The sequence below is a fragment of the Salvelinus namaycush genome, chromosome 8, assembly GCF_016432855.1.
Source record: "Salvelinus namaycush isolate Seneca chromosome 8, SaNama_1.0, whole genome shotgun sequence".
Classification (NCBI taxonomy): Eukaryota; Metazoa; Chordata; class Actinopteri; order Salmoniformes; family Salmonidae; genus Salvelinus; species Salvelinus namaycush.
Window position 1 is genome coordinate 44518568 of NC_052314.1, and position 22824 is coordinate 44541391.

Consider the following 22824-nt stretch of genomic DNA (forward strand, 5'->3'; position numbering starts at 1 on the left):
TTGTCGCGAGGTACAGATCAGAGTTGGGTTATAAAAAAAATATCAGAAACTTTGAACCACCCTTTGAGCACCATTTTATCCATTATTAAAAAAATGGAAAGAATATAGCACCACAACAAACCTGCCAAGACAGGACCGCCCACCAAAACTCACAGACCAGGCAAGGAAGGCATTAATCAGAGAGGCAACAAAGAGACCAAAGATAACCCCGAAGGAGCTGCAAAGCTCCACAGCGGAGATTGGAGTATCTGTCCATAGGACCACTTTAAGCTGTACACTCCACAGAGCTGGGCTTTACGGAAGACTGGCCAGAAAAAAGCCATTGCTTAAACAAAAAAATAAGCAAAGACATTTGGTATTCGCCACAATGCATGTGGGAGACTCACCAAACATATGGAAGAAGGTACTCTGGTCAGATGAGACTAAAATTGAGCTTTATGGCCATCAAGGAAAACGCTATGTCTGGAGCAAACCCAACACCTCTCATCACCCCAAGAATACCATCCCCACAGTGAAGCATGGTGGTGGCAGCATCATGCTGTGGGGATGTTTTTCATCGGCAGGGACTGGGAAACTGGTCAGAATTGAAGGAATGATGGATGGCACTAAATACAGGGAAATTCTTGAGGGGAACCTGTTTCAGTCTTGGAGAGATTTGAGACTGGGATGGAGGATTCACCTTCCAGCAGGACAATGACCCTAAGCATACTGCTAAAGCAACACTCAAGTGGTTTAAGGGGAAACATTTACATGTCTTGGAATGGCCTAGTCAACGCCCAGACCTCAATCCAATTGAGAATCTGTGGTATGACTTAAAGATTGCTGTACACCAATGGAACCCATCCAACTTGAAGGAGCTGGAGCAGTTTTGCCTTGAAGAATGGGCAAAAATCTCAGTGGCTAGATGTGCCTAGCTTATAGAGACATACCCCAAGAGACTTGCAGCTGTAATTGCTGCAAAGGGTGGCTCTACAAAGTATTGACTTGGGGGGGGGGGGGGGGGGGGGGGGGTGAATAGTTATGCACGCTCAAGTTTTCTTATTTGTTTGTTTCACAATAAAAAATATTTTGCATCTTCAAAGTGGTAGGCATGTTGTGTAAATCAAATGATACAAACCCTCCCAAAAAATCTATATTAATTCCAGGTTGTAAGGCAACAAAATAGGAAAAATGCCAAGGGGATGAATAATTTCGCAAGCTGTCTTGCTGCTTTTTGTTCTATGTTGCTCTGTCTGTATGCTATGTCTTGCTTGTCCTATGTTGCTCTGCGTGTGCTCACTGCTCAATGATTGTCTATATTGTAATTGTTTTTAATAACCTGCCCAGCGACTACGGTTGAAAATTAGCCGGCTGGCTAAAACCGGCACTTTTACAGAAATGTTGATTAATGTGCACTGTCCCTGTGAAAATAAAATAAACTCAACTCAAGCCACTGTATGTCATTGATGCAGTTTCAATGTTTGAGTTGCTTTGTGTATCACCAAATTTTCTAGAGACGATTTTACTGCGACACTGATCACTGCATCGAAGTTGCTTGACAAGAGCTGTCAGTAAAGGTGAGCTAATGAATATAATAAGCTCCCCGCCCACTCAGCCTGTCTTTTCAAACTTCCTGGTAGTTAGCCATGAGAGAAATGTACTTTTCAGAATGGCTGTTCAGGACCTATAAAGTTTCAAAAGAATCAGAGTTCAATGTGATATCGACGCAAGAGAACAGATAGACCGGAATTACATTTAGTCTCACGGGTGGCCAAAAATATCTGAACGCCAGCATTTTTTTGAGTGTAGGGCAAATAACACTTGCATCAATAAATCAATTGCCAGTTTCCCCACAGTCAAATTAAATCATCCCACAAACCTCTTCATTTTAAAATGTATTAGCCAATGATAGATGGAGGCCTGGTCTTATACATTGTAGAAGAAAATATAACGACTCTTCTTTCCTATGAAGAATTTAATGGGCATCTCCATGAGAAAATTCATTAATTAATTTGTCCATTCATTCATTATTTCCTCCATTGATTATTTATTCATCCATTCACTCATTCATTGCTTAATTAATAATTCACTAATCCGTTATTCATTCATATTTGACTATGTGTCCCCTCCCCCGCAGATGTGGCAAACCTGGTTGATGATTCACCTGGTGTCTTCAGTTTGGAGTGGCAGAGCATCATTTCACCTTTAAATACAGTGACATGGATCATGCAGTCAGTGACTCTAAGGCAATGAAGGTTGTGAAACGGTTATGGAACTCATTCTCATGCAGCTATTAAATCCCCCAACTAAGGATCGCTACATTGGCACCTGTCGGAGTGGGAAAACCCAATAAAAGTTGAAAAATTTATTGATATTAATAAATAAATATGATGCCAATTGGGAAATCGTAGGAACATGATTGAATTATATTTTATAAAGCTGCCAAAAACCTTTAATTCATGCACAGCCTGATATTCAAATACACATTTCATATTCAGATAAATGATTTGATCTGGGCAAGTCACATGCAACACAAATACAGGTAGCTACTATATATTAGTGTAACTATTAAATAGGTTTTTATTTTTATTGTCTGTGTCTTGATTGACACTTAGGCCTATGTACACTGCAAATAAATGATGTTCTGTCAGCTTAGTCTGTAAATCTCTGACTTGCTTATCTGAATGATCTCTCTCTTTCTCTCTCTGCTACCTCTCTCTCTGAATGTGATGCTGAGCGCACATCATTCCTAATGTATTTCTTACTTCTATGTATTACAGTTTTCCTCAATTGCTAAAACACAATTTCTGAAACCTTGCTCCATTTCCTGAAAACATTAAACACAAAACCTCATCTTCAAGCACTATTTACATAACCTCTGACTCCTCTCGCAAAATGAAACATTCGCCTCAAAACAGTTTTACCTGTGTTCAAAATCAAACACTGCTCTCAAATCATAAACAAAGTGATCAAAATGATATACACACTCAAGCAGTCAGTAAACAATAGACCGAAAAATAGAAAACACATTGTTCAAAACATACAAATCTCAGGGAGAAGTACATTTTTAATCTAAAAAAATATTCATATTTTTCCGTCATTGTCTTTTGATGAACGAAAACATGTTCCATCATAGTAGCTCAAAATTGATCAGAAATTACTACTCTGCTTTGCTCTTTGCAATTTTGTTTTTTGTTCTTCCTCCTCCTTGTACCCCTATTTTTACAGTACTGTTGTAACGGCAGCCTTCCCTCTCTTCACTAGAAGAGGGGGTGAAACAGGGATCGGACCAACACGCAGCGTAGCCAGTGCTCAACATGTTTAATTAAACGAAAACAGTGAACACTTACAACGAACAAAATAACAAAATGTGGCAAACCGAAACAGTCCTATCTGGTGCAGAACACAAACACAGAGACAGGAAACAACCACCCACAATCCCCAACACCAAACAAGCCACCTATATATGATTCTCAATCAGGGACAACGATTGACAGCTGCCTCTGATTGAGAACCATATTAGGCTGGACACAGAAACAGACGAACTAGACACACAACATAGAATTCCCACCCAGCTCACGTCCTGACCAACACTAAACAAGCAAAACACATAAGAACTCTGGTCAGGACGTTACAACTGTACCCTGCATCTCACAAACTTGTCCTTTGTCTCAGTGATACTGTAATTCTTGTTCTTTGTTGATATGAACCTGCAACCAGTCAAAATCTATTGAGCAGTCAGTACTGTTAATAAATGGAAAGCACAATGTTCAGGGTCATACAATTTGTCCATTGTACAGTATACAGCCTACAATGTACTGTACTACAGTATACAATACTAAAAGGGACAAAAATCAAAGGAGTAAACATGTGATCAATGTGCTTCTTCTTGTCTTTGGGCTGGGTCAGGCCAGAGCACTTCGTCGATATCACAAGCAATATTGTCCCTCCTGAGGCAACGGGGGAAGAAGCCTCTTGTGTGCCGTATCCAGCCCTGACATGATTCCTCACCTATATCACCACAGGCTAAATCCATGGCTTGCAGCAGATTTACTCTGGTGTAGGGTTGTCTATCATACACTTTCCATCTCCAAGAGGAGAAAAACTCCTCAATCGGATTCAGGAAAGGCGAGTATGGAGGGAGGTACAAGTTCATAAACTGCCCATTGATGTTAAACCATTCCCTTACCTGAGCAGCTCGGTGGAAACTGACATTGTCCCACACTATCACATAGGTGGGAATGGGATTCTCATTTAGCTCTTGACCCTGCTGCTCTTGAACCTGCTGCTCAAATAAAATATATCTTAGATTGGCAATAAATCTTAGAAGGTGCTGGGTGTTTTATGGCCCGAGTGTAACATGGTGATGTAGAACACCATGGTTGCTGATAGCAGCACAGATTGTGACATTGCCACCTCGTTGACCAGGGACTTCAACAATGGCCCGCTGTCCAATCATGTTTCGGCCTCTCCTTCTCCTCTTTGTTAGATTGAAGCCTGCTTCATCGACAAAGATGAACTCATGGGTCTGTCCAAGGATTCCAAGTCAAATATTGTCTGTGTAGAAATACAATATACTGTATGTAGGATTTTGTAAGTCGTACAGAGACAGTACTATACTGTAGAGTACAATTAAGCTTCTGATTCACATACATTGTATGTACTGAAGAGTAATGTCATTCACATAGTACTGTAGACAATCTGGATTACAGTAAATGTTTGAATGTACACTTACTTGCACATACTGAGCTCGCAGTTCTTTCACCCATGGTGAGTTGCGCTCAAAAGGTACTCTGTATACTTGTTTCATTCGCATCCTGTTACGATGGAGGACACGGTCAATTGTGGAAATGCTCACACTGTCGATTCCCTGGAAGTGTGTGTTGTCTTGTATCACTCGTTCCTGGATTTCTCTGAGTCGTATTGCATTATCTTGAAGGACCATGCCAACTATAACGGCCTCTTGCTCCCGAGTGAATATAGCTGTCCTTCCACCTGCATGTGGCAGCCTTGCAATTCTACAAAAAGTAGTTGTGCAGTTACAAAACATATTCATGCAGTACAATACATACAGTGATGAACTTTACAAATATCTATTGAAACAGCTACATATATTGCAATTACAAAAATACAGTAGTATACTGTACCTGTTCTCTTCATGTCCTTACTATGGTGGACACAGAAAATCGGCTCAAATTGGGTTGCACTCTAAGTCCTGCTTCTCTCATTGTCAGTCCATGGACAAGAACATGGTCTATAACTGCTCCTCTTCCGCTTTCTTGCCCTCCTCCTCCTCCTCCTCCTCCTCCTCCTCCTCCTCCTCGTCGCCCACCTCGCATACGCACTCGTCCTTGTACATTGTTTCTTCTATCCATTCTCAGACGTTCTCCTTCCCACCTTCAACAACCTGTTTGCTCTCTGAACTGGCTTATATTGGTTGTGTCGCATCATTTGAAACAGGTTAAATCAATTTTGAGTGGTTGTGTTCAATCAATGACATGTGTTCTCTATTTGTATTTGATTGTTGCCACTTGTGTTTACCAGTATGGATGACATGTGCATTAGAGTGCAGAATGTGTTTTGAGAATGAGAATGTGTTTAGAGTTTTGCTGAAAAGTCTAAGTGAGATCTGCAAATTGTGTTTTACCATGTGAAATGGAGATTGTTCATCTAACCCTCTCTGCTCTTGTTTACCCTCCCATCTCTTCTCTTCTCTTCCCTCTCTCTCCCTTTCTCTCTCCCTCCATCTCTCTCTGTCTCTCTTCTTCCGCCTGGCATGTTGCCGGAGGGAGGAATGAGGGGGAGGAGAGTGAAAGAGCGAGAGAGCAGGTGGGTGGAAGAGAAAAAGGCAGAAAGGAGGGAGGGACTCCAGTGGATTCTGAGGGTAATTTGTGAGATGATGCCAAAAAAAACTCTAACCTACTCAGCATTTATCTCTCCCTGACACACACACACATACATACAGTCAGTATTTACAGTATACAGTAATCCCTCGTTTATCGCGGGGGTTACGTTCCGAAAATGACCCGCGATAAGTGAAATCCGCGAAATAGAAAACTTTTTTTTTTTTACAATTAGCAACTATTACATGTATACAAATACAGTGACTCACGTGTAGGCCGTTTCGTCGACATTATGGGTTTAGGAGATGTTCGAAATTACAAGATAATTTGGCCAACTTAATGTAAATTTGCCAAGCTGTTTTATGTACGTACACATAACTGCACGAGACGACAAAATGATAGCACAATTCGTAGCATGTTTTGATACAAGAAGCGGGAGTGAGTTTTTAGCGAATCAGAATGCAGAGCACAATGCACAAAAAAAAAAAAAAAAATGCATTATGAAAATCCGCGAAATAGCGAATCCGCGATAAGTGAACCGCGAAGTGGCGAGGGATCACTGTATTGCTTTTTTTCTCATAATTCCCTCCCTGCCACTGTTCAGCCCTGATCTGTCTCTCTCTAGCTCCAGACTGAAGGTGCCCCGAAACACAAATACTGGACCAGCTTAGCCTGCTCCCATTATAACATTAACAATGAGAAACACGAATGCCCAAACTGATCTCAGCTCAGCCTTCACAGCCTTTTCCCTACAACTCCCAGAAATATGTTGTGTCTCTTGGGACCCAGTGGTCATGCATCACAGGTGGAGATCGATAAATCAGTCAGTCCACTACAGTCCTCTTCAAACCCTGCATGCCTGTTTATTGGGCCTTTGATAAATAGTTACAAAAATGCTGGGACGGTTGACTCCAAAGTGGGGTCATGGTCCTTGTATAAATTAGATCGCACTTGGTGACATCTGGGAAAAACACACATGTAGTTGTCTTTCTGAAACACACACACACACATATACCAGCACGGTTTTAGACCAGCATGGTCCGCTTTCCCCAGTAGACCTGGTTCTCTGTCAGGTACATTTTGGGGACCTCCACAATGTCCTTGAGTAGCCCTCTCTTAGCTCCTCCAGCCCCAGTCCCTGCCCCAGCTTCAGTCCCGGCTTGTCCCCAGTCTGGGATGGCAGCAGGTGAGGGCCCAGAGGGAGCAGGGTGAGGGGCGGGCATACGGAAGCTGTCCCTGTACAAGCTGTTTCCCTCCATAGGGTAAGAGCACGGAGGGGCGGGGCAGCCGAGGGTGGCAGGGCATGGTGGGAGGGGCTTTGTGGCCCGGCAGGTGGTTGTGGGTGGAGCTCTTTTTCAGGCTAAGGTAGGAGGGAGAGGCTTCCAGACCAGAGGAAGGGGCAATCTCTGACCTGAGGAGAGAGAGGTGAGCGGTAGGGGGGAGATGGATAGGACACACACACTACCCTCTAGTGGTGAAATAAAGGAAACACACACGTAAACTGACCTCGTGGTGAAGCCACAAACACACACACACCCACATTCACTCGCCCACACACCAGAGGAGGCTGGTGGGAGGAGCCATAGGAGGACGGGCTCATTGTAATGGCTGGAATGGAATCAATGGAACGGAGTCAACATGTGATTCCTATATGTTTGATACCGATCCATGTATTCCATTCCAGCCATTACAATGAGTCTGTCCTCCTGTAGCTCCTCCCACCAGCCTCCACTGCCACACACACACACACACACACACACACACACACACACACACACACACACACACACACACACACACACACACACACACACACACACACACTCCTCTGGTGTAGGGGTACCTGCTAAAGCACCTGTAGTTTGCATAAGCTGTGCTGACACAAGGATCTGCAGTCGGGGCCTGGATCAAGCTGTCCATAAAGTGCTTGAGAGAAGATATACAGATCTGTTGGAATACAGGTTGGTTACATCTTTCCACTCACACATTCAACTGGCTCCATTGTTTACTTTTGAGAGAAAGATGTATTCACAATTTCCATTTCACAAATACACTATTCAGACTTGAGAGAAGTTAACATTGTTTGAAGTCCATTTTAAGTTAACTTAAATCCATGTTTATTGACTTAAGCTTAAGTCCATGCTAAGTCTACTTATCTGAATGGGGCCCTATGTCAGCATGTCAAAACATGAAATATTGCCCATTATTATTGTCAGTTTGTCTGTCAGTTTGTTTGATTTAACAGCAGGGTACTGTAGTGGTCCACCAGGGGGCCCTGTGGAACAGCCTGGCCCCTGTAGCTGTCCTGCTAACATTGAATGAAAACACACACACACAAAAAGGGTTGTGGAAAGGAGAGTATGGGGACAGTTATAGGGTCACAAATCGGGGTTGGACCCGAAACTGATCTCGACAGAGGTGCAACATAGGGGGGCAGAGAAATTCCCAATTCAGGGTAACGTTAAGCAGTTAATTTCTATTACTGTTACTGTTAGATAACTGGAAGGATTTATGTACAACCCTTTAACAACCATTTTTCATCTAGCTAACGTTAGTTGGTCATCTACATGTCGCTAGCTATACGTTTAGTTATACAGTTGAAGTCAGAAGTTTACATACACTTAGGTTGGAGTCATTAAAACTCGTTTTTCAACCACTCCACAAATTTCTTGTTAACAAACTATAGTTTTGGCAAGTCGGTTAGGACATCTACTTTGTGCAAGACACAAGTAATATTTCCAACAATTGTTTACAGACAGATAATTTCACTTATAATTCACTGTATCACAATTCCAGTGGGTCACAAGTTTACATACACTAAGTTGACTGTGCCTTTAAACAGCTTGAAAAATTCCAAAAAAGGATGTCATGGCTTTAGAAGCTTCTGATAGGCTAATTGACATAATTTGAGTCAATTGGAGGTGTACCTCTGGATGTATTTCAAGGCCTACCTTCAAACTCAGTGCCTCTTTGCTTGACATCATGGGAAAATCAAAAGAAATCAGTCAAGACCTCAGAAAAAAAATTGTAGACCTCCACAAGTCTGGTTCATCCTTGGGAGCAATTTCCAAACATCTGAAGGTACCACGTTCATCTGTACAAACAATAGTATGCAAGTATAAACACCATGGGACCACGCAGCCGTCATACCGCTTTCTCCTAGAGATGAATGTACTTTGGTGTGAAAAGTGCAAATCAATCCCAGAACAACAGCAAAGGACCTTGTGAAAATGCTGGAGGAAACAGGTACAAAGTATCTATATCCACAGTAAAACGAATCGACATAACCTGAAAGGCCGCTCAGCAAGGAAGAAGCCACTGCTCCAAAACCGCCATAAAAAAGCGAGTCTATGGTTTGCAACTGCACATGGGGACAAAGATCGTACTTTTTGGAGAAGTGTCCTCTGGTCTAATGAAACAAAAATAGAACTGTTTGGCCATAATGACCATCGTTATGTTTGGAGGAAAAAGAGGGATGCTTGCAAGCCGAAGAACACCATCCCAACCGTGAAGCACAGGGGTGGCAGCATCATGTTGTGGGGGTGCTTTGCTGCAGGAGGGACTGGTGCACTTCACAAAATAGATGGCATCATGAGGATGGACAATTATGTGGATATATTGAAGCAACATCTCAAGACATCAGTCAGGAAGTTAAGCTGGGTCGCAAATGGGTCTTCCAAATGGACAATGACCCCAAGCATACTTCCAAAGTTGTGGAAAAATGGCTTAAGGACAACAAAGTCAAGGTATTGGAGTGGCCATCACAAAGCCCTGACCTTAATCCTATAGAAAATTTGTGGGCAGAACTGAAAAAGCGTGTGTGAGCAAGGAGGCCTACAAACCTGACTCAGTTACACCAGCTCTGTCAGGAGGAATGGGCCAACATTCACCCAAATAATTGTGGAAGGCTACCTGAAACATTTGACCCAAGTTAAACAATTTAAAGGCAATGCTACCAAATACTAATTTAGTGTATGTAAACTTCTGATCCACTGGGAATGTGATAAAATAAATAAAAGCTGAAATAAATAATTCTCTCTACTATTATTCTGACATTTCACATTCTTAAAATAGTGGTGATCCTAACTGACCTAATACAGGGAATGTTTATGAGGATTAAATGTCAGGAATTGTGAAAAACTGAGTTTAAATGTATTTGGCTAAGGTGTATGTAAACTTCCAACCTCAACTTTGTGTCTTTCACATTGAGGTATCTAGCTATACGTTAACCCTGATCAATCAAGTGGATAGGTGTAAACAATTATTATAGCTGGGGTCATCATCTGTTAAGGTAAGTATAAAAAATCTCAGATAATAACTATTTCAATTTGCACACAAAATAACCTGAAGCTAGTATTAGTTTTCCTAACACAGATGTTTGTCTTTATATCTTCATAAGGATTACCTCGGTGGAAGCCAACAATCTTCTGCAGTTGGAGCAGTTGGGTGGTCGACCACTGAAACCCCTGATGCCATACACTTCTGTGAAGCCCGTGAGACAAGTATGTTAAGCTTTGGTTGACATTTGAGAAAGCAAGAAATGGTAGTTATGCTGAGCTCATAAAAATGTACTTCTTCAATTTACCTCTCCTAATGACTTTAGGACCGTCAACTGTCCGGCCCACCCAGGAGGTATCCCATCCACCAGAGCCAGTGAGTTCGGAACAGTCTGATTCTCTGTGCCCTGAGTCGGTAGGGGACCAGCTTGAGGTAGGCTATACTTTCAAAAACTGTTGAAAAGTACATATCTCCCATTCTAACACTGCAATAATCCATCAAATGTTCTCACAGGTGGCTTGCGTCGGACTGGAGGAACAGGGGAAGGTAAGTCCAGTCACTGGACTTGAAGACACTAGTGAGGTTCTCATCACTAGTGTCCAACAGGGACAGGTATGGCAATCTGCTCTCTGTGGCCGGATGGAGGAGGGGGGGGGGGGTCATTCTTCCGTCACACTCCTGGTTAGACAATTTTACAATTGATCATGCTCAAGCTATTCTGCAGGTGCAGCATCCAGAAGTAGGAGGCCTCCTCGCGGTGGGCGGCATCGCCATGCTGTCAGCAGTACGAACACTGGCCCAGGGGTTTGTCCAGATAGTCAATCTCAAAGCTAACCACTGGGTCACAGTAAGTAACCTTCATTGCCAGGTAGGTACTGTTAAGGTGTATGACTCCAGTGGTCATGACACCACCCGACTTTCTCTCACAACTCACAACTCACCTCTCTCTATCACCTCTCTCTAATCTTTTCCAGGGACCTCTGTGATTGTGGAGTGGCTGGCAGACAAACAGCAGAAAGGGGGCACAGATTGTGGGCTGTTTGCTATTGCAAACATTCTTACTCTCTGCAGAGATGAGGAACCCTCCATGGCACGATACCATCAGAAATCCATGAGAAAACATTCTCTTGCTTTCAGGCTGGGCACCTGACACCATTTCCCAGTCACGATTCCAGTCCCCGTCCTGGGTCCAGGCCTCCCAAGGTGTCCACATCCTACACAACAGAGGTTAGCGTCCACTGCTTCTGTCGGAAATACGTGAGAGAAGGTACTGTAAGGATGTGGCCCGGTGCAGGAGATGCGGAAAGCATTTTCATGTGTCTTGTTTGTGTCATGTCGTCAATGTGCGTGAATTTGTCTGTCCATTGTGTCCGTCGTCTGTTATCTGTTTTGTCTGATGTTTTCCCCTCCCTTGTTTTCACTGCTTGGCCGGCTCTCCACCTCAAGATGGTCAGTGTTTTACTACATTGCATGTTATTGTAAATAACCTGTTGTAATATTGTTTTACATTTCTTGCAGACATTGGCTGTGAAGTTGGTAAGTTGTTTGTTAAGTATTAGGCTATCTGTCTTGTATTCAAAGTATAATGACACAATGTGAGACCCAGATGCAGACAAAGGAGGCAGATGGATAGAGTCTCTGATATTTATTGAACAACGGGGGACAGGCAGGAGGCAGGTCAAGGACCTGCAAGAGTTCATAACCAGGTCAGAGTCCAAACGGTACAGGGCGGCAGGCAGGCTCGAGGTCAGAGGCAGGCAGAATGGTCAGGCAGGCGGGCTCAGTGTCAGGGCAGAACCGGGAGGACTAGAAAAGAGAGACTAGGAAAAACAGGTGCTTGGAAAAATGTTGATTGACTTGGCAAGATAAGACGAACTGGCAACAAACAAACAGAGAACACAGGTATAAATACACTGAGGGTAATAGGGAAGATGAGTGACACCAAGTGAAACAGATCAGGGTGTGACAGGACCCCCCCCCCCCCCCCCGCCTCTAGGGACACCACCTGGCATCCAACCTGTTCGCGTACCCGGTTGACCGGGGTGCCAGCGATGAGAGCCGGGTCCAGGATGTCCTTAGCGGGGACCCAGCACCTCTCCAACGGGCCATAGCCCCCCAGTCAACCAAGTACTGGAAACCCCTGACCCGTGATCGAAAACTCAGGAGGCATCTCACCGTGTACGTCGAATGGCCATTGATGACACGGGGGGGGGGGGGCTTGGAAACAGAAGACAAAGGGATATGAGATGGGCTTAATCCTGGACACATAAAAAGTAGGGTGTATACGGAGGGTACAGGGTAACAGAAGACGAACAGCAGTGGGACTAAGGACTCTAGAGATTGGGAAGGGACCAATGAAATGGGGGGGAAAGTTTGCGGGAGTCCACGCGGAGGGGCAGGTCCTGTGTTGATAGCCATACCCACTTCCCAAGACGATAGCGGGGATCCGGAGTCCGGCGGCTGTCCGCTTGTCGACAATACCTGGAATTGGTCTTGAGACTGCACCATGAGCTGGGCCGTCTCTTTGGCAGAGGGTAGTTTGAGGAGAGGAATGAAATGTGCGGCTTTGGAAAACCAATCCACTACCGTCAGGATGACGGTGTTGCCATCAGACGGAGGAAGCCCAGTGACAAAATCCAAGGAAATATGGGACTAGATGCGATGAGGAACGGGCAGTGGCTGAAGGAGTCCCGACGGAGCTTGCCGCGGAGTCTTATACTGGGCACATACCGTGCATGCGGTGACGAAGGCAGGGGCGTCATGAAACATAGTGGGCCACCAGAAGCGTTGTCGGAGGAAGGCCAGGGTTCGACGGGAGCCAGGATGACAGATAAGCCTGGAGGAATGAGCCCATTCCAGGACCTGGGCCATGGCCGAATCAGGGACAATCATCCGGGTACCCTCCAGGGTCCGGCTGGGACCGTGTGCCTTGCAGACCAGGGTCTCAATACCCCAGACTGAAGAAGGCAGATGGTTAGAGACTGAAGCCGCAGGGCATGGGGATGGGAGGATGATCTCAGAGTCAGAGGGTGTGGCAGCGAAACCTGGTGAATAACAGACCCCAATGGGCCTGCCTAGAGTTAAGACGATTGGCTGTGCGGAGATATTCTAAATTCTTATGGTCGGTCCAAATCAAAAATGGATGTTCCGCTCCTTCCAGCCAGCGCCTCCACTCCTCCAGCACCAGCTTGACCGCCAGAAGTTCCCTGTTACCGATGTCGTAGTTTCTCTCAGCAGAGTTGACACGATGGGACAGGAAAGCACAGGGATGGAGCTTTTGGTCCTGGGCAGATCGCTGTTGGCGTGGGGGCAGATCGCCCCCACGCCAACGTCAGTAGCATCGACCTCAACCACAATATGACGGGACAGGTCCGGATGGACGAGGGCAGTAGTGAACTGATGCTTAAGATCCACAAAAGCCCTGTCAACAGCTGGGGACCATGTGAACGGTACCTTGGGAGAAGTGAGTGCAGAGTGGGGAGCCTCCAGGGTGCTGTAGCCCCAGATGAAGCGGCGGTAGAAATAAGCAAACCCCGGGAAACATTGAACTCTGGATGTGGGTTGGGGCCAATCCACCACCACTCTCACTTTTTCAGGATCCATCTAGACATTTCCTTCAACGGTGATGTATCCCAGAAAGGAGATAGTAGAGCAATGAAACTTGCACTTCTCAGCTTTCACAAACAGCTGGTTCTCCAGGTGGCGCTGAAGGACTTGTCGGACATGGAGGACGTGTTCTTGGACAGACCGGGAGAAGACAAGGATGTCATTGAGGTAGACAAACACAAAATGATTCAGCATGTCACGGAGCACATAGTTGACCAGGGCCTGGAAAACAGCGGGCGCGTTGGTGAGCCCAAACGGCATGACCAGATACTCAGTGTCCACTGGCCGTGTTGAAAGCCGTCTTCCACTCGTCCCCCTCGCGTATCCGAACAAGATGGTAGGCATTCTGAAGGTCCAACTTGGAAAAGATGGTAGCCCCCTGGAGAAGTTCGAAAGCAGAGGAGAGGAGTGGCAGGGGGTAACAATTCTTAATCGTGATGTCATTGAGCCCCCAGTAGTCGATGCATGGACGCAGGGTCTTGTCCTTCTTTTCCACAAAGAAAAACCCTGCGCCGGCAGGGGATGCAGAAGGACGAATGCTCCCAGCAGCCAGAGAGTCCTCAATGTACTCCTCCATGGCCTTGGTCTCGAGGCCAGATAGGGAATATAGCCGACCTCGAGGCGGTGTGGTGCCCGGGAGGTCAGTGGCACAAACGTAGGGATGATGCGGAGGAAGAGAGGTAACACGAGCCTTGTTGAATACCTCCAGGAGATCATGGTACTCTGCGGGAACAGTAGAGAAATCCGAGGCTTTTCTTAAACCCTGAGAAGGACGTCTCGGGGGCGGCTGCGCCGCTTTAAGGCAGTGGGAGTGACAGAACGGACTCCAACCCAGGATTGAACCCGTGGTCCAGTCAATAACGGGATTGTGCTTTTGGATCCAAGAAAATCCCAAGACAACAGGGACGTGAGGGGATTCAATGAGGATAAGCTGTATAGACTCACTGTGATTTCCAGATACCCGCAGATGAATGGGAACTGTGCTGTGCGTGACTCTTCCAATGGAGCGGCCGTCCAGTGCCCTAGCGTCCATGGGAACGGAGAGGAGTTGTGGGGATGCCTAGGTCTGATACCAGGGTACCGTCCATAAAACTAATCTGCCCCAGAGTGAATGAGCACCCGGAGAGACTTAGACTGGTTTCCCCACAGCAGGATCTCAAAAAAAGGAGTACGGGTAATGTATTCACTGCAAGTAAAATTTTCAATTGACTGTTCAGTTGCCCAGTTCCTTACTGGTCCTAAACCCCTACTCCCTAGCCATTAATCTTTTGTGTCCAATTCCAAATCAAATTTTAGGCCAGGGTTGGTATGGAACTGGACATTGGTTTCTAGTTAGTGTTTGCATATCTGGAGGTTCTAGATTTGTGTACGTAATATGGCAGAAGTCTCTCAGAGTCCATTACACAGCAGGGTTGAGTCATCACCATATTGCTACACCTATCCAAGCCCCATCAGGTCAAACACTACAAAGATAGAGTATGGGGTTAAATGCCTTCATTAAACATGATTTAATTCCTTCTCTCGGCCTTTACCTTGACGTGGTGAGAGGGCTTCCAACTAAACCAGGCCCATGTTATTGAACCCCTGGCTGAGACTGGCTGCCTGTCGAGAACAAATGACAGGAAGAACTAGCCGCAGCACCTGATTAAGCATCTCTTGATTCTGCCTCTTTCCTCTCTCCTCATCCTTTAACTCTTTCTCTCTCTCCTCTCCCTCCAGATGAAATTCTGCCCAACAATCTGCCCACTCATCCCATCCCCCCCTCCATCTCATTACATCACCTAAAGCTACTGTTGTTGTCATTATCTGCTAATAAAGTTTGCTAGCCGTATCATACTGGGCATATAATATGTGAGATACACAGATTAACTAAAAACACTAGCACTGAAAACACTCAGAGCAAAGAGAGCAGCAGTGCCTGGACTTCGCAGTCTCCCTCATCAAGTCCCCCTTCCGAGACTGCCTGTTGAGAACAAGTGACAGGCAGGACCTCCTAACCGCACAGCACCCACCTCTTTATTCCACACACCAGAATTAAATATTTCAGTCTGATTGCCATGTGTACAAAAAATAATCTGTGAAAATAAATTAATGACACAACTGTACCAAAGAATGCTCAAAGTTTTTGTATTAAAATCTTAAATATTGGCAGGTTGGTTTTCACAGCTGTTTCATAAGGTGTTCATTATTGTAAATGGTAAGGTATCCTTTGATTGTATTTATTTGTTCCACGTGATTTATTTTTGTTTCCTAGAACCTACTAATACTACTACTAATAATAATAGATACATATATATTCAACCACAAGGGTGTACCAATGAGCTATGCGAGATAGATGAATGAATCCTCATAGAGGACTACTGGATTTATATTATTTCAGTGTAGACAAGGGAAGGGCAGGTTAAAATTAAAAGATGACAGCCAGACAAGCCAGTGTATGAATCACACGGATTTGCGTATGAATGGAGTGAAATTAACTGATTTCGTGATCTGTAAGGTAAGTAACTTTAATGTGTCAAGCAGATTACACGTTTTCTTTGCCATTCCCGAAACGTAGCAACGTGGATTTCATGTTGTAATGTTAACAAGGTACCAAAAAGTAGTTAGAATTCATGTTTTCATTGTATTAGCTAAACAAAACTTGTTTAAACAGCGAAATTGTTGAGGTAATCCGTCTTGTTTGCATAGCGATGATGAAATTAACGTCATTTAGGCTGTAATGATATCCAAAATTCTAATCTTTAGGTCATCACAACGTTGATATAGCAACGGACGCCAATAGTTTATCGAATTCTAGAGGGGGACACTATTTGGCCGGGGGACATTATTTGGCATGACAGGCCCACGTTCTGAATTCTGTCGCTGTGCATTTCAAAAGTGCTGAGCAGATAGTTATATTGACTATGTCTGTTGTAGCTTGCTCATTAATGTCTAAATCGAAATTACGGATTGCCTCTTATCTGCTCATCGTTCCCTTATGCCATAGTTTGTACATCTCAATTGTCAGTGGAAACCACATTTGTTTAAGCAAGTCAGCCATATCAGCTATGTTTTTTTAGAAATGCATTAAATGAGGCTGAATGAACTGTTTTGCTGCCAGACATTGACCGCTGATAGCCAGGTGTAGTGGTGGTAAGGATTCACTCCATGGTGCTGAAAAGAAAGCTCTGCTGTTGGCCCTAACAGTTTGTGGGCAGAAGTTGTCACCATTATAGTGCAATTAATGTATTATTTAGTGTTGTGTAATGGCTTTGCTGGCATGCTTCTAAAAAATGCTTTTGGAGTTTGCTCCACCAAGATTTACATGGGTATTGTCTCTGTTTCACTGCAGCTTAAGCCTGTTGGATGAGCTAAATTGAAACTACTTGGGAAGAGCTAACTTCCACCTTCATCAATATAGCTAGCTAATGGTTTTAGAAAATAAACCAAATACTGTATTTACTAGATATATTTTAAATACTTTCTGACTATTAAACACTTGTTGCCAAACAAGTTTGTTCCCCTGACTGTTTATTGATGAATTGGTAACTGAAAAAGTAGCAAAGAGCCTGTTTTGGTGCAATTTGGCTAATAAAGAATAGGCATGTATATGTACACATTAGTTTTTTATTAGTTAGCTAAGTTCATGTTTCTGTTGTTATTGCATTTCAGGTGGAGAGGGAGTAATATCATTAGAAAGGAGCATGCTGACAGACCAGGAAGAAAGCTGTTGTTGCACAGCAGAGGTTTTACAGTCAATGCATATGAACTGAAGTGTGTGTACATTTCCCATTTACAGTTGAAGTTGGAAGATTACATACACCTTAGCCAAATACATTTAAACTCAGTTTTTCACAATTCCTGACATTTAGTCCTAGTAAACATTCCCTGTCTTAGGTCAGTTAGGATCACCACTTTATTTTAAGAATTTGAAATGTCAGAATAATTGTAGAGAGAATGATTTATTTCAGCTTTTATTTATTTCTTCACATTCCCAATGGGTCAGAAGTTTACATACACTAAATTAGTATTTGGTAGCATTGCCTTTAAATTGTTTAACTTGGGTCAAATGTTTCGGGTAACCTTCCACAAGCTTCCCACAATAAGTTGGGTGAATTTTGGCCGATTCCTCCTGACAGAGCTGGTGTAACTGAGTCAGGTTTGTAGGCCTCCTTGCTCACACATGCTTTTTCAGTTCTGCCCACAAATTTTCTATAGGTTTGAGGTCAGGGCTTTGTGATGGCCACTCCAATATCTTGACTTGGTTGTCCTTAAGCCATTTTGCCACAACTTTGGAAGTATGCTTGGGGTCATTGTCCATTTGGAAGACCCATTTGTGACCAAGCTTTAACTTCCTGACTGATGTCTTGAGATGTTGCTTCAATATATCCACATAATTGTCCATCCTCATGATGCCATCTATTTTGTGAAGTGCACCAGTCCCTCCTGCAGCAAAGCACCCCCACAACATGATGCTGCCACCCCTGTGCTTCACGGTTGGAATGGTCTTCTTCGGTTTGCAAGCATCCCCCTTTTTCCTCCAAACATAACGATGGTCATTATGGCCAAACAGTTCTATTTTTGTTTCATTAGACCAGAGGACACTTCTCCAAAAAGTACGATCTTTGTCCCCATGTGCAGTTGCAAACCATAGACTCGCTTTTTTTATGGCGGTTTTGGAGCAGTGGCTTCTTCCTTGCTGAGCGGCCTTTCAGGTTATGTCGATATAGGACTCGTTTTACTGTGGATATAGATACTTTGTACCTGTTTCCTCCAGCATTTTCACAAGGTCCTTTGCTGCTGTTCTGGGATTGATTTGCACTTTTCACACCAAAGTACGTTCATCTCTAAGAGACAGAGACTCCTTCCTGAGCGGTATGACGGCTGCGTGGTCCCATGGTGTTTATACTTGCAGAAGCTTGTAAAGCCATGATATCATTTTCTGGAATTTTCCAAGCTGTTTAAAGGCACAGTCAACTTAGTATTTGTAAACTTCTGACCCACTGGAATTGTGATAGATTATTTCACTTATAATTAACTGTATCTGTAAAACATTGTTGGAAAAATGACTTGTGTCATGCTCAAAGTAGATGTCCTCACCGACTTGCCAAAACTATAGTTTGTTAACAAGAAATTTGAGAAGCCAGGGCAATTGAGTCTGCCGATAAGAATGCGGTGATTGACAGAGTCGAAAGCCTTGGCCAGGTTGATGAAGACGGCTGCACAGTACTGTCTTTTATCGATGGCAGTTATGATATTGTTTAGGAACTTGAGCGTGGCTGAGGTGCACCCATTACCAGCTCGGAAACCAGATTGCATAGTGGAGAAGGTACGGTGTGATTCAAAATGGTCGGTGATCTGTTTGTTAACTTGTCTTTCGAAGATTTTAGAAAGGCAGGGCAGGATGGATATAGGTCTATAACAGTTTGGGTCTAGAGTGTCTCCCCCTTTGAAGAGGGGGATGACTGCGGCAGCTTTCCAATCTTTGGGGATCTCAGACGATACGAAAGGGAGGTTGAATAGGCTAGTAATAGGGGTTGCAACAATTTCTGCAGTGGGTGTTGAGATGTTGGCCAGGGTAGGGGTAGGCAGGTGGAAAGCATGGCCAGCTGTGGAAAAATGATTATCGTAGATGTGTCAGTGGTGACAGTGTTTCCTATCCTTAGTGCAGTGGGCAGCTCGGAGGAGGTGTTCTTATTCTCCATGGACTTTACAGTGTCCCAAAACGTTTTGGAATTAGTGCTACAGGAAGAAAATGTCTGTTTGAAAAAGCTAGCCTTAGCTTTCCTAACTGACTGAGTATATTGGTTCCTGACTTCCCTGAAAAGTTGCATATCACAGGGGCTATTCGATGCTAATGCAGAATGCCACAGGATGTTTTTGTGCTGGTCAAGGGCCGTCAAGTCTGGAGTGAACCAAGGGCTATATCTGTTCTTAGTTCTACATTTTTTGAATGGGGCATGCTTATTTAAGATGGAGAGGAAAGCACTTTTGAAGAGTAACCAGGCATCCTATACTGATGGGATGAGGCCAATATCCTTCCAGGATACCCGGGCCAGGTCGATTAGAAAGGCCTGCTCGCTGAAGTGTTTTAGGGAGTGTTTGACAGTGATAAGGGGTGGCCGTTTGACCGTGGACCCAGTACACAGGCAGGCAATGAGGCAGTGATCGCTGAGATCCTGGTTGAAGACAGCAGAGGTGTATTTAGAGGGCAGGTTGGTAAGGATGATATCTAAGAGGGTGCCAATGGTTACGGATTTAGGGTTGTACCTGGTAGGTTCCTTGATGATTTGTGTGAGATTGAGGGCATCTAGCTTAGATTGTAGGATGGCCGGGGTGTTAAGCATGTCCCAGTTTAGGTCACCTAACAGTACGAACTCTGAAGAAGGTAGATGGGGGGGGGCGATCAATTCACATATGGTGTCCTGGGCACAACTGGGGGCCGAGGGGGGTCTATAACGAGCGGCAACGGTAAGAGACTTGTTTCTGGAAAGGTGGATTTTTAAAAGTAGAAGCTCGAATTGTTTGGGCACAGACCTGGATAGTATGACAGAACTTTGCAGGCTATCTCTGCAGTAGATTGCAACTCCGCCCCCTTTGGCAGTTCTATCTTGTCGGAAAATGTTGTAGTTGGGGATGGAAATTTCAGGATTTTTGGTGGCCTTCCTAAACCAGGATTCAGACACGGCTAGGACATCCGGGTTTGCGGAGTGTGCTAAAGCAGTGAATAAAACAAATTTAGGGAGGAGGCTTCTAATGTTAACATGCATGAAACCAATGCTTTTACGGTTACAGAAGTCACCAAATGAGAGCACCTGGGGAATGGCAGTGATGCTGTGGGCTGCAGGGCCTGAGTTAACTTCTCTGCGCTACGGATCCCTTTTACAGGATCATTTTCCTAAACAACCGCTAGAATTGCAGGGCGCCAAATGCAAAAATATAACTAAAAATATTTATAATCATGCAATCACAAGTGAAATATACCAAAACACAGCTTAGCTTGTTATTAATCCACCTATCGTGTCAGATTTTGAAAATATACTTTACAGCGAAAGAAATCCAAGCTTTTGTGAGTGTAGCAATCAATGCTATAACAGCTAGCCCCAAATTAGCATGGTCACGAAAGTCAGAAAAGCAATAAAATTAATCGCTTACCTTAGATAATCTTCGGATGTTTGCACTCACGAGACTCCCAGTTACACAACAAATATTATTTTTGTTCGATAAATATTACTTTTATCACAAAAAAACGCCATTTGGGTTGCGCGTTATGTTCAGAAAACCAAAGCCTTGTTCCGTTCGACAAATTCCAAAAAGTATCCGTAATGGTCGTAGAAACATGTCAAATGTTTTTTATAATTAATCCTCAGGTTGTTTTTAACAAACATAATCAATAATATTTCAACCGGACCATAACCTATTCAATGAGAGAGAAAAGCAAAATGGAGAGCTCCCCTCTGGCGCGCAGGCACTATTCAGAGGACACCCAACTACTTTTGAAAGATCTCGTTCATTTTTCAAAATAAAAGCCTGAAACTATGTCTAAAGCCTGGTCACAGCCTGAGGAAGCCATTGGAAAAGGAATCTGTTTGATACCCCTTTAAATGGAAAAAAGACTGGCCAGGAAACACAGAATTAAAAAAAGAAATATCACTTCCGGGTTATATTTTCTCAGGTTTTCGCCTGCAGAATCAGTTTTGTTATACTCACAGACAATATTTTGACCGTTTTGGAAACTTTGGAGTGTTTTCTATCCTAATCTGTAAATTATATGCATATTCTACGATCTGGACCTGAGAAATAGTCCATTTACCTTGGGAACGTTCTTTAAAAAATAATAATAATATGACCCCTAGCGTCAAGAGGTTAACCTCTACATCACCAGAGGAAAAAAGGAGGAGTAGGACAAGAGTACGGCTAAAGGCTAAAAGAACTGGTCTTCTAGTGCGTTCAGAACAGAGAGTAAAAGGAGCAGGTTTCTGGGCGCGGAAGAATAGATTCAAGGCAAAATGTACAGACAAGGGTATGGTAGGATGTGAGTACAGTGGAGGTAATCCTAGGCATTGAGTGATGATAAGAGAGGTTTTGTCTCTAGAGGCACCATTTTAGCCAGGTGCAGTCACCGCATGTGTGGGGGGTGGAACATAAGGGCTAGCTAAGGCATATTGAGCAGGGCTGGAGGCTCTACAGTGAAATAAGAAATGACAAACCAAAACAGCAATAGACAAGGCATATTGACATTAGGGAGAGGCATGTGTAGCCGAGTGATCATAGGGTCCAGTGAGTAGCTAGGCGAGCTGGAGGCACGGCGATTCAGACCGCTAGCAGGCCGGGGATAGCAGATGGGCCTCAGGGGGACGTCGCAATGGGAGACTCTGTTAAACTCCCTCGGACGATTACGTCGGCAGACCAGTCGTGATGGATTGGCGGGGCTCCATGTCGGCAGCAAAGGGTCCAGGCCAATTGGCAGAAGAGGTGTAGAAACCCAGGAAATTATCTGATGGACATCTTTGGCTAGCCGAGAGAAGGGACTAGCTCCAGGCTAGCTCCAGGCTAACTGGTGCTTGCTTTGGGACAGAAACCCCCTCTCGTTCCATCCGCACCAGTAAAGACTCCCAGCTGGGGCGAATTCCTTTCGATCGCACTCAACAAGTCATTGTGGATTATAGAAACTTTTTTGCCTTAACACTCACCGCTCACATCTGAACAATGAGTCACTAGTGTCCCCCCACTGGCTCTTACTACAAAAACCATTGAAAACCTGAACTTTCGTGAACAGACATGATTGGCCTTTATTGATACCAGACAACGTTACTTGAGCCACTATCGCCTGCCTCCATTTATGTTGGTTTAAATGAATGCAGGGCCAGACAGATTACCAGGATTTGTACTCACAGCACGCGCGGACCAACTGGCAAGTGTCTTCACTGACATGCTCAACCTCTTCCTGACCGAGTCTGTAATACCCACATGTTTCAAGCAGACCACCATAGTCCCATTTGCTGAAGAATGCCAAGGTAACCTGCCTAAATGACTAACGCCTCGTAGCACTCTCATCTGTAGCCATGAAGTGCTTTGAAAGGATGGTCATGGCTCACATCAACACCATTATCCCGGAAACCCTAGAACCACTCCAATT